Below are 12,162 nucleotides of genomic sequence, written 5' to 3'. Positions count from 1 at the left end.
TAAGGAGGAGCTTGTGGAAAGGCCTAAGGGAGAGAAGAGACCCCCCCAGTGGAAGGAGCCCACCTCAGTGTAACTTGCGGAGGATCTTCCTGGAAGAGCATACTTTACACTTTAACAAACTGAATGAAGTACAGTATACTTCTTAAAATAAAGCACTTACAACCCTGTAAATACAATTTATGGCTGATTTGTGTTAGTAAAGGAACTGGAGATGAGGTAAGAAAGGGGGAGAGGAAGGAAAAAACACAAACAAGAAAAAAGTATTTCACGTTAATCAAACCCTACAAAACACAATCATTTCATTAAGTAACCTAATCACTGAGACACTAATAAAAGAAATTTGGACACTCTGATCCAAAAAATGATCAGAAAAACGTATAAATGCGAGAAGGCTGTCAACTAAAAACGTCCCTCCCACCAGGTTCTACAATGTCAAGTCGTCAGGCACTGGAGTCGCCGACCCACAGCGCAGCCCACAAGGAATTCGGGCCCAGGCATCCTGTGCTGGGGGAAAAGCCGGCAAAACCGAGTTACACCTCAGGGAAACACACAGTTACACTTCAGGGAAAACGTTTAGGAACCCGGATTCCTGCCTCTTCCACACTTAGGAAAGCACTAAAATCATTAGCTGACACCGTTCCTGGGACCAGCAGCAACCTTCCACGGAGACGCGCGCCGGTCTGCAAGTCCCCTCTCCGCCCGGAGCAGCTAGACCCCGCAGGAGACGCACTCGCGGCGCTCACCGTGCGTCCTCATTTCCGGGGACCAGGCGAAGCCGCCTCGTACCTGGATGAGCGCACGCTCGAGCCCCAGGCCTGCACTCAGGCGCTGACGGCGACACCCGAAAGGAGCCTGGGGGCAGGTGTGGAGCCGGGACCGCGAGGGGCCCGCGGAGAAGCGGCCTCCTGCGGCCCGCTCACCCCGCACACCTGACGCCGGAGGGTGCAGACTGGTCCAGGCGGCGGCTGGCGGCGTCCGCAGCCTCACCAGCGACTTAAGGCGGGCGGCGCAGCTCCCGCCGGCGCCCCCATCGCACCCTCCGGGGCCGCACCTCCACCGCCATCCTGGGGCCACCGCCAGGTGCGCGGGTCTGGAAAAGGGCCCGCAGGTGCAAAACCGTCCCCGCGCACCGCCAGGAGGGGGGCGAGCGGGCCGGAGCTGAGCGAAGAGCCAGGCGGGGAGAGGAGACCCCCGGGGAGGGGAGAGGGGACCCCCGGGGGAGGCAGGCTCGGGGCGGAGAGGCCCCAGGGAGGAGAGACCCCGGGGCGGAGCCCGGGAGGGAGCCCCGCGGGCCGCACTTCAGGCCGCACCCGAGGCCCAGCGCCGAACGCCGCGCAGCGCTCACCCGGACGTTCCGGCCGCTGCGCGTCCAGGGCTCAGCTCTGCGGCGCGCGAGGCTGAGGGCAGGACAGGGACACGGCTTCTCCGCATCCCTTCCCAGACGGCGGCGGGGCCGCCCCAGGGGCGGGGACGGGGATGGGGACGCGGTCAGTCACCGGGAGGCCCCTGGCCGCCCGCAGCCCTCTCAGAACGCCGTCTGCGCCGACGCAGCCAGGAGAGCGTCGCGGCCCCTTTAAGGAGGCGGGGCGTGGGTTCCGTCGGTCTCCAGGCGGCGCAGTGCACGTCGGGAATCAGAGGCGGCCTGTGGCCTGGATCCCGTCGGCCCCCGGGCGGCGCAGTGCACGCCGGGAGTTGGAGTCTCGCGGCCCAGACTTGCGGCCACCTCACCGCGCGGGTGTCCCGGGGGCTGAGGACAAGGACTCGCGCGGCGCTGCCGGGCCGGGGCGGGAGGTGGTCGGGGCCGGCGAGAAGCTGGTGAGCGCTGGGGAGAATGGTAGGTGGCCCGCGGCATCGCCTCCTGCTCGGCTCCCCCTGGGCCCGGGCTGGGGGAGCGCCGAGGGGCGGGAGGGGGAGTCCGGGAAGGACCTGGGCTGGGGGTCCGGTGCTTGGCCCGGGGTCGGAGGCTGGGGGCCGGGCCGAGGCGGCTCGCGCGCGGGGGGCGCCGCCGGAGGCTAGGAGGCACGCAGCGGGGGCCTGACCAGTGACCCGGGTGCAGGTTATCGTGGACGAGATGCAGGCCCCGAGCGGCGGGGCACTCGGAGCAGTGCTCCGTTGGAAGCCCGAGCAGCCAGGTGAACGGGGAGGGAGGGACGTTTCGGGCGGGCGAGCGTCTGGTGAGAGAGGAAGTGGACGGGACAGCGCCTTTGAGCATTGGCAGTGGCTCAGGTGACTGGAACCTGGACTTCAGGGTCGGGAACGGCAGGACTCGGAATCAGGCCCTGTGTTCCTTGCTGAGGAGCGTAGTCTCTCCAGGAGAGCACTGGAGCCCGGGAAGATCTGCAAGAAGGAGCGCTGTGTGTGGAGTGATCCCCTTTGAGCTTTGTTTTCAAAAAGCCTTTTGTCAAAACAGTGGGAACTGGGCGGGAGGGAGGTCAGGGTGGTGGGCACCGGAGACCAGCTGGGAAGCTGTCATAAGAGCCTAGGCAAGAAGGGGTGAGGACCTGAGCAGCGGGATTGTCTGTAGGAGTAAGGGAGAGAGGGAGGGCAAGCAATCTTACAGAACTATTCAGAAATGGCGGGGAGGGGAGAGAAAGGGCCTCTGCAGTTCCTCGCTAGGACGTCCGGTGGTGGTCGTATTGACCGAGACAGGGGCTGTAGAGGGAAGAGGAGGCTTGTGCAGGAGGACGGCACACCAACAAGGGGAAAAGAGGGCTCGTGTAGCTGCTGAGAAATGTAGGTCTGGAGCTCAGGAGAGAAGATTCGGGAAACGTGCAGTTATTTTGAAACGTAGTGGAAAGCACTGTGGACAATGGGTTTCAGCAGTTTCTGTGTGCAAGAGAGGTGCAGTGCAGGATGCTGGAGGTTCGCTGCTGAGCAAGACGGACGTGGATTTGGTATTGATGGAGCTGCTGTCCTAGCAGGAGAGTCAGGTGCTGAACACACAGCTAGTTTATTACAGTTGGGGCAGCGCCAGGGAGAGGCCCAGGCCCCAGGAACCTGCATGGTGGGGTCCCATGCGGAGGTGGTGAAGGCTTAGCCACAGTAACACGGCGTGAGCTGAACTCTCATGGATGGGGGCAGGAGGGGCAGCCAGATGTGTGCAGACCCCGGGTGGGAAACGCAGACTGGACGACAGGAGATCGGAAGACCCCCTGGCTGGGCCCAGAGAGCCAGGGAACAGAGACCCAGCAGAGGCAGGTGAGGGCCCCAGACCCGGGTGTGTGGTGGTCTGGGGCACAGGAGGGGACGTCTGTCCTTGTTCTCACGGTAGAGGGAGGGAGGCTGCTGGGAGGGTTCAGGCAGGAGAGAGATGGTCCAGGAGGCCTTGTAGGGGAAGGAGTGGAGGCGGGAGAACAGAACTTCAGGGTGGGGCAAGCAGCCGAAGGGGAGATGGAGAAGAGCTGGTCAGGAAAGTGGGAGGACCAGAGAGTGTGGTCCCGGAAACCGAGGAACTGGGTTGGGGGGGGAGCATGTCAGGGATGCTCCCACCTCTGCCCATGGAGACCACTCTCCCCAGCTCCAGGGGAGGGGCTGGGCAGGCTGGAGGGCCGAGAGAGTGGGGGGACTCTCAGGTCCAACCCCGCGCGCCCCAACCTGCTCTGCCCAAAACAGCCGAGGTGACCGTCAGTGCCATCATGGGGCCAGGAGGATGCCCGGGGGCCCCTCCAAGTTGCCCCTGAGAGAAGATTTTGTTGTGTGGTGTCTCTGGAAAGACATTTTAAGAGTGATTATTTTTTTATACACAGTCATATAAGTGATTTTTCACAAGGTCACAGTTAAATGTTTGAGGCTTTTTCCCTGGGCTCAAGAATTTAGTTGACTTTTCTCCTGGATTATCCAGATTTTTACTTCAAGGATTTTGTGCGTTTTAACAGGGTAAGACAGTGAAGCAGAAAACCCCCTTCCACCTGCCTTAAGAGTTGCGTCAATAATTTAGCTTCCTTGGCGGGAAGCCTTACTGGAGGCAGGCAGAGCTGGAAGGGCGGGCCCCGGCCCTGCCAAGTGTGGACTTCTACTAGTTTACGTGGATTTAGTTTTGTCTAAATGGACCCCGAGCTTTTTTTCCCCTGTGATTTTTTAGTTTACGAGGCTTTTTTTTCCTAGAAAGCTTTATGCCAGTTCTCTTTTTTCCGTGTTGCAACATGAGTCTCTCTGTCACTTTTGGACATGGAGCACATGTCTTCTTTCTTTTTTATTGAAATACAGTTGACTTGCAGCGTTGTGTTAGTTTCTGGTGCACAGCATAGTGATTCGGTTACACACAGATACACGTCCTCGTATTCTTTTCCGTTACGGGTGCTTACACCACACTGACTGTGGTTCCCTGTGCTCTGCAGGAGGATCTTGTTGTTTACCTGTCGGGAGGTTAGACTTAGCTACGGATGACTGTCCGATCCCAGTAAGGGTGACACCAAATTGTTGGAACTTCACTGACAGCGCCCTCCTTTTCCTTCTGCCCAGAGGCCTGCTGTGAGCCCAGCTCAGACCCATGGCTCTGTCCCTCTCAGAGCCAGTACCTTCGTGCCACTTTGAGGTTTGAGGTGGGGAGGTCTTGGGACCCAGCAGGCACTTGGAAGAACATGAGGAGGGTCTGTTTGGTTCTCCGTCTGCCCTTCTGCCCCCTGTAACAAGGTGGTGGTGACCCTTGAGACACTGTGTGGCCTGGACCTCACTCTGCCCTGTGTTCCCTCTCGTTCGGAGGGAGGGTTCTCTCTGAACTGTCCTGCAGCTGCTTTGACACAATTTGGGAGAGGCGGCCACTCTGTCAGAAGTGTCTGACTGTCAGAAGTGCCTCGAGAGATCGTCGACGTCGTCGCACCTGCCAGGTGCCTGTCCGCGTCCCTGGGCCCATCCTCAGTTGGACGAGTTGGTTACCTGACAGTGCCGTCCTCTGTGGACCAATCTCCGAGGTTCTAAGGCTGCTGTGTTGACTTTTTCTTGAGCTGAAATCCACACAGCATGTTGTTCACTCTTTCAGAGTGGACGGTTCAGTGTGCTCAGTACACTCATAGCATTGTGCCGCCACCACCTCCGTCGAGTTTGAAAACACTCCCATCACCCAGAGGAAACCCGATCCGACCAAACTGTCACCCCCAGCCTCTCCCCGCCCCGTCCCTCTGCATTTGCCTGTCCTGGACACTTCACGGTGTGTGAGCTTCGTGTCTGACTTCTGCTCAGCATCGTGTTTCTGAGGTCCACCCACGTCATGGAGTACGTCCCTGCTTCTTTCCTTTCCGTGGCTGGATTCATCCCACGTGTACACCAAATGCTGTTTGTGTGTCCTGACCCAGCTCCTGGGTTCCTAGCCCAAGCTCCACCCTCCCCAGCCTCTGAGAAGCCAATATGGGCAAAACCACATACTCACGCGTGGACCACGTGTGTTTCCTGAAGGAAGGATCTGGGACTTTCATCAGATTCCAAAAGGGACCCAAGACCCCAGATGATCGGCAGTCATTGTTCTGCGTGGCCAAAATGTTAACTCCCTGCGTCACCCCAGGGCAGCGGTTCTCAAACCTCCAAGTCTCAGGTCCCCTGTGTACTTTAAAGTGACTGCATCCCAAGGAGCTGTTGTTGCAGAAGCAGCTCATGGCCGTCGTGTTCACTGGGTCAGATGTTAAAATGGGAAGTTTAAAAACATTTGTACATCTAAATATGACAGTAGTAAACCCATTGCTTATTTACATAACACTTTTGCAAGTATCTTTAATGTCTGGCTTAATAAAAGTTACGTTCCCAGGTCTTCTGCGTTCAGTCTGTTGTGATATCACCACCAGTCGAGCAACCTCTGGGAGCCTCTGCTATACGCCAGCCAAGGTGAGAAGGTGGGTAACAGGTTGGTCATTTTGAGGACAGTTTTGTGATTGGGGAAACCCTGAAGGGTCTCAGGACCCCGGGGACCCCAGACCACACTTGGGCAGCAGCGCGAGGGCTGACTCCATGCCCCCGGCTCCGTTGCTCCCTGCCGCTTTTCCAGCAGCAGGACCGTGGGTTGCTGCAGGGAAAGCTTTGGCAGTTTGCTCTGCTGTTTGTTGGTGGCGTTTGGGGAGAAGCTGGTCTGGTGCAGAGGGGACATTTCAAGTTGCCACTTCCGTCAGGTTTCAGGGCCAGGAGGAGCTGGGCCACTCTGGCTGCTGGTGGGTTTTTAAATCTTATGAAAACAGGTTTCCTGACTGATGGTATTTTCTTCTTCGCTATGGCAGCCGGGAGCCTGGTTTTCAGCTCACGCCAGCCCTTGTGCATGGTGCGCATGCCTGTGTCTTATCCCTTTGTGCCTCCTCTCAATCCCTCCACCTGCATCTCGTTTTCCAGCAGGCAGTTCTGCAAGCTGCCGCTTACTCTGTGTGCTCTGCAAGCTGCCTCATCTGCTTCTGAGCAAGACTGAGTAGAAGTCTCTTGATCACGTGTCTGTGACACGTAGATTATAGAGTCTGTTTTGACTTATAGAAATTAGTGAATCACTTTCATTTCTGGTGTCTTTCTCATCAGGTTACCCTGGATAAATAAAACCTTAACCATCAATGTCTGGAAGCGCTAAGATGGTATTCTGTTTCATTATAAACTATATATAGTGCAGTTACCTGGTCGTTTGTTATTTACCACCCATCCACAGCCTTTGCCCTGCTTTTCCTCTGCCCTGCTTTTCTGTTTTATTTCTTTCTTTCTTTTTAAATATCTCAATAATTTTTATGTTTATTAGATGTTGAAATGACAATACTTGGGATGTTAAATCCAATAAAACATTAATTTTACCTATTAGTTTTTACTTTTTAAATATAGATATCAGGAAATTTTTTTTAATTTTTTTATTGTTTAACCTTTTTTATTGATTTATAATTATTTTACAATGTTGTGTCCAATTCCAGTGTAGAGCACAATTTTTCAGTTATACATGAACATACATATATTCATTGTCACATTTTTTCTTCTGTGAGCTACCACAAGATCTTGTGTATATTTCCCTGTGCTACACAGTATAATCTTGTTTATCTGTTCTACAATTTTGAAATCCCAGTCTGTCCCTTCCCACCCCCTGCCCCCTTGGCAACCACGAGTCTGTGTGCTATGTCTGTGAGTCCGTTTCTGTTTCGTATTTACCGTTTTATTTCTGTCATGTGCACAGGCATCCTTGTTTTTAGTATCATCTTCATTGAGTTATACCAGGCTTTTTGCGCCTGCGTTTGGAACTTCTGTCGATTATTTCTAACCCTGTGGCATGTGTTTGTTTTCATCAGTGTTGTTCTGCTAATTTTAAAGTGAGAAAACTAAAAATAAAAATATCTCCAAACCGCGAGGCCCTCCTCCTGTTCACTAGGGCCTGACATTGATTGAAGCCAAGGGAAACCGCGGATGAGCTGAGGTGGTGTCAGGCCTCATCTCATCAGAGGGTGCATGTGTTTTATAAAGAGGGATGTCACTGAGACCTGGGAAGAATACTGCCCTTCTTCATGGGAAGCAGCTGGATAGAGATCAAAACGTGTTTTGTGTAAAAGGTTGGTTCTTACAGTCTTCTGAAGGCCAGCCTTTGCATCCTGGTGACTACGTGGACACGCATTTCCACTTCAGAAGACGGTGCAGCCCTCTTAACTGATGAAGAACAAGGCTTTGTCACCCTGAAATTTGAAGGGAAGTGGACCACCCAGCAAAGAAGGACCAAGAGCATCAGTCACGGCAGGGGCGCCGGGGACGGACGCGGACTCAGGCTTTCCTGCCTCTCCACCCGCCGGGCACAAGCTTGACTTGTCTCAGCTGGTGGGTCTGTTGGCGTGTGACGTCTCCTCAGGGAACCGCGTCTGCTGCTTGGCCTGGAATGAGTGGAACCTGCCCGAGGCCAGGACGGCTCCTCCTGACCCGGAGCCCAGGCAGGGCAGCTGCCCCCCAGGTGCAGGGGTAAGAACGGGGTCCGTCTCCCACCTCCTTCCCTGGCGGTGCTTGGTGCTCAGGCAGAGCCAGTTGGGGTCCGGTAGGCGGGCGGGGGGGGGGGGGACTCCTGCCCTGACCGGACAACCCGGAGCCCACTGTCTGTCTGCTGCCGGTGGGCCTTGCCCCACAACCGGGTCCAGGCCAGGAGGTGCAGTGTCTTCCCAGCAGCTCCACTGAGGCCGGGAGAGCTGGGAAGAGACTGGTCAAGAGCGGGAGCAAACCCTAAGAGTAGCTGCGGCGCGAGGGGCAGAGCCAGCCTCCTCCTGGTGCGCCTGGTGCTGCTGGAGCAGCTGCCCGTCCGGACAGCTCGTGCCAGGGAGCCACGTGCTGTGAGCTGGGGGCAGTTGTTCTTTTTATTAAAATCAGCGCTTAAATGACCCTTTCCCATTGGGATGCAGTCCCGCTGCAGAAATAAATCTGCGTGAGGAGCGCGCGCTCAGCAGGCTGCAAAATCCTGCCTCAGGTGTCCGGGCTGTGCTGTCCCGCGAGAGCCACCGCAATTCCAGAGTTGATTTATTTTTTCTTTCTAGCAGTTTCTAAGGCTAATCTTGTATTTCCAAAACTTAAAAAAAGAAAACCAGAAACGAAACCCCTCATTTAAACAAGTATTAGCCAAAATAGAAGCTCCCTTGGCTTTAAATTTTTATTATTTTCACTTTTTACTTTTGAAAACAACCATGTGTATTTTAATCTGTCTGTTTAGATCCAAAAAATTGATTGACAATTGCCATTCTTTAAAAAAAAGAATCTTGGTTCCAAAACATGTTCTGTGGTCAAAAAAACAGATTTGTACTTGTAGTTCTTAAAAAATGAACATTGTTTTCAATTAAGCTTCAGTGTGCTTTCAATTTTTTTGGCTAAGTTAATTGTTGAGCTGATTTTCCAGTCATATGCTATGCGGGGTTTTTAAGTTATTCAAGTATGTTCAGTCCTCTTCAGAAAAGTATTTTTATATGAAAATCGTTCTTTACTTTCCACTTCGTCCTTCATCATTTAACTGTGTTCGCGCACGTCTGGTCATTAAGGTCCATGATCCAGCCATTTTGGGTCCCACAATAAGTGTATGATTCAGCGGCTGCTGACGGGCACATCGGCTGCTACAGCAATGCGTGCAGATGAGCGAGTGCTTCCCAGTGACTGTGACACAGTCATGACCGTTACACGTGACAGTTATCAAGATGGCTGTGAGGTGAGGCCGCGTGGACCGGTTTCTCCACTGTCCTGAAGGTCTGTCACGTCAGCAGCACAGACCGAGCAGGACACTGAGTCACCACGTCCCCGAGCCTCTGTCCCGAGAGCCCGGGCGGCAGGTTCCCTCCCTGGCCCGGGAGAGGAGAGACGGTGGACCTTTGTGATTTCTTCATTAGGGTCTCATCGGCTCTTCTCTGGTAACAACACACACGTGAAAATGTGGTATTTAGCACTTAAATGTTAAGTTTTGTGTGACGGAAGGAGGGTTTACTGCACTTAATATCCGTTTGCGCAGAGGAGCCCAGGTTTTCCGTTGGCGCCTTCCAGTCAGCAGGTGAGCGTGCAGGTCGTGACGCCGAGTCCGGAGACGCGCGGTCTCGGGTCACCCCACCCGCTTGGGTGAGGGCTTGGAGATTTCACTGTTTGATTTTTCTGATGGAGAAATGCTAAGTTCCCTAATTTTATTTCTAAAGTAGAAATGGAAGGAGGCGGGAGCCTGAATTTCTAAGCTGTTAAATGTGGATGCTTAATGACTGAAAAATATGTGCTGTGCGTAGCATTAGAACTCCAGCAAATGAAGTCACTTTTAAAAGAAAAGCATTGATCTTTCTTTTACTTTGGCAAGGATGTGATGAAAACATACTGTAACTACTTCAGCAACTCAGTGTGTTTTGTAGTATTTTGCCTAAATTGCTAAAATTCTGTAAACGTGACTTTTCACTTTACTTCAGGGAAATTCAATTTTTTTCTTGATGATGAAGCTTTCAAAGGAGTTTCAGTGACTTTTTCCCCCTAAACCCAGAAAGCTGGATTTTCAGATAAGAGTATTTTCTGGATAAGTCAGCATTTGCTGCTGCTCCTTTCATGTATCGTAGAAAGTTGCTTTGACCGATGAGATGCATTTGAAGCGTGCTTGTAGAACTACGTGTAGAGGTGTGGTGCTCACCACCGCTTTAGTAATAGTTTTCAAAATAGTGTAACGTTTTCCCCCTTAATTTTAACTGCAGGCCCACAAGATGGAAATACAGTTGAAGCCGAGGGTACCCGGCGGCTCTGTGACGGCTCCGGCCTGGGTCCTGCTGCGTCAGCGTTCTGGGTGCAGCCTGGAGACTGGGGGCCGCGAGTCGGTGTGAATTCAGCAAGAGGGATTTGCAGGCGGCATGACACAGCTCGGGTAAGTAAACTCGTCTCAGTTAGACCCTTTTCAGGAAGGAGGGCACTGCCAGTGCGAGTTGGTTCTCAGCAGCCTGCAAGTTTGCACCGATTTACATTCTTCGTGCGTTTCACAGATTTCTCACACATTTGTACCATTAATGAAGCCTTTGGTGTTCTTTTGAATTTCATTTAAAGTTTTGTTCAGTATTTTTATTCAGATGAATCCCTTATATAGCATTTTATGCATTTCATTTTTTTAAAATTTGTATAGCTTTTTCATTTTTTATTGTGTTAAAGTACGCATGACACAAAATTCACCATTAGTCAAATTCATGGGGACGAAGGGGACGGAGGGTAACAGATGCTGCCAGTGTCTGGGGTGGAAGAGCCGGGTCACCGTAGTTTTATGAGATGGAAAGAGTCGTGGCGAGACGGTGATGCAGCTGCTCACTTTCTTCTTTTAATTTCTTTCCTTCCAGCTTTGAATTGACAATAAACATCCGGGTTTTTTTGTTTGTTTGCCTGTTTTCAGCCGTTCAGTTTACTTTATAATACTGTGTGCTAAATTTATTGTGTTGCTATATTAAGCACTAATAAAATGTCATTTGTTTTTTTGCCTGTGACATTTCTCTGTTCTATGTACAGGGTTGAATAAAAGCTCCATTAATACCTTAAGGTGTTACTTACTTGTTAGTGACTCAGACGAGTAGACAGAAGTGCACGACAAGCATCTTGTGATTGTTAAGCCTCGTGAATGATTTCACCAGGGCGCAGGAGTCGGCTTGCTGACTTTCTGATGATCTGATATTTCAGTGTTGACAACTCACTTATTTTTAGCTGCTGAAGGAGCTTGAAAGCCTTAGGTAAACACGTTCTTAGGACTGTGTGGACAGGGTGGTGGTGTTCTCACTAAACATGAGTCTGTTGAGATGATACACTGTGAGACTTTCTTTAATTCTCATAATATCTTTCCACCTTCCAGTAGTTGTATAAAACCGACCAAATGAAAGCCGTCACAGTTACGGTGGCGTAGCAGCGAGCTTGTTCTTGCTGCCTGCACTGAGGGAGCCCCGAGGCCTGGCTGGCGGTTCTGGGACAGAAGCGCCTGGGAAGAGGCACCGTCGGCCTTGTTCTGCCCATTATCCCTGCTGTTGGACCCGCCCCATGGTGGGGGACGCTGGACGCAGGCACCTCTCACAGAGACGCTGACGGGCATTTCTTACGCATTGTCCAGAAATACATTGTACGAGTCAATTGTTAAAGTTCCTGTCCATTATCCTATTAAGTGTCATAACTTTAAAACTACATTTTAAAAGTTTTGAGTGTGAATCTCCCCAAATATTTTGGGTGATCTCACGCCCTCTTGGAGCACACAGGTCGTGAGTTAGGGTTACAGGCTGATGGTGGCTGATGGACTGCTCGCTACAGCTCGCGGGCGGCTGTAAATATTAAAATGCTGTCCACGTTAAATGAAAGTGTGAGCGTGTTAGTAACTGTGCTGTAGACGTAACCCTGTGCTTTCAGGGATGTAGAGGACTGTTTGCTTCTGGTCTAAACAGCACGAGGCTCTGAGAGGCACCTTGGCTTTTGTGTCTGCCCTGTTAGGGCAGCTAATCACTTTTCCTGGCTACTAACTCATGACTCCGGTCAGAGTACCTGCCTTTCACAGTTCACGCTGCATCCTCTCACCGGGGCGTGAGGCTTCCTAGGTAAATCGAGGAAACTTTATGAAATACCTTGATGTCTTTGTAAAGAGAAAGCACCGTCGTGTGGACTCTGCTGTGTCTGTGGGTCTGTTTTTCGTCTTTACCCCAACACCGCACATTCCTACTTGCTGTTCCACTTAGAGTCAGTCTTGACATGAATTAGTAAAGTCTTCCTGCTTTATTCATCTAT

The 12,162-nt window shown here is 52.3% G+C and overlaps 1 protein-coding gene and 1 long non-coding RNA gene across 18 annotated transcripts in view; one reads left to right on the top strand and one right to left on the bottom strand.

The window, feature by feature from the left end:
- The window catches only part of TMCO3 (transmembrane and coiled-coil domains 3), a 25,649-nt gene extending 24,165 nt beyond the window's left edge, over positions 1-1,484 (bottom strand). The window contains exon 1 of the mRNA XM_074378603.1: positions 1,346-1,484. The gene's annotated coding sequence lies outside the window, so the exon portion shown is untranslated. The remainder of the gene's footprint in view (positions 1-1,345) is intronic.
- Positions 1,477-12,162, top strand: LOC105066881 (uncharacterized). Of its 17 annotated transcripts, XR_012511804.1 has the most exons (7): positions 1,678-1,834; positions 5,738-5,822; positions 6,487-6,539; positions 7,233-7,887; positions 8,946-9,109; positions 10,119-10,285; positions 10,746-10,941. It is a non-coding gene; the product is annotated as an uncharacterized LOC105066881 (long non-coding RNA). The 17 variants fall into 17 exon arrangements; XR_012511800.1 differs by lacking the exon at positions 8,946-9,109 and having other exon boundaries at positions 1,679-1,834; positions 5,738-5,814; XR_012511799.1 differs by lacking the exon at positions 8,946-9,109 and having other exon boundaries at positions 1,679-1,834.

The sequence above is a fragment of the Camelus bactrianus genome, chromosome 14 (assembly GCF_048773025.1).
Source record: "Camelus bactrianus isolate YW-2024 breed Bactrian camel chromosome 14, ASM4877302v1, whole genome shotgun sequence".
Taxonomy (NCBI): domain Eukaryota; kingdom Metazoa; phylum Chordata; class Mammalia; order Artiodactyla; family Camelidae; genus Camelus; species Camelus bactrianus.
This window is presented reverse-complemented; position numbering and strand designations above follow the sequence as displayed.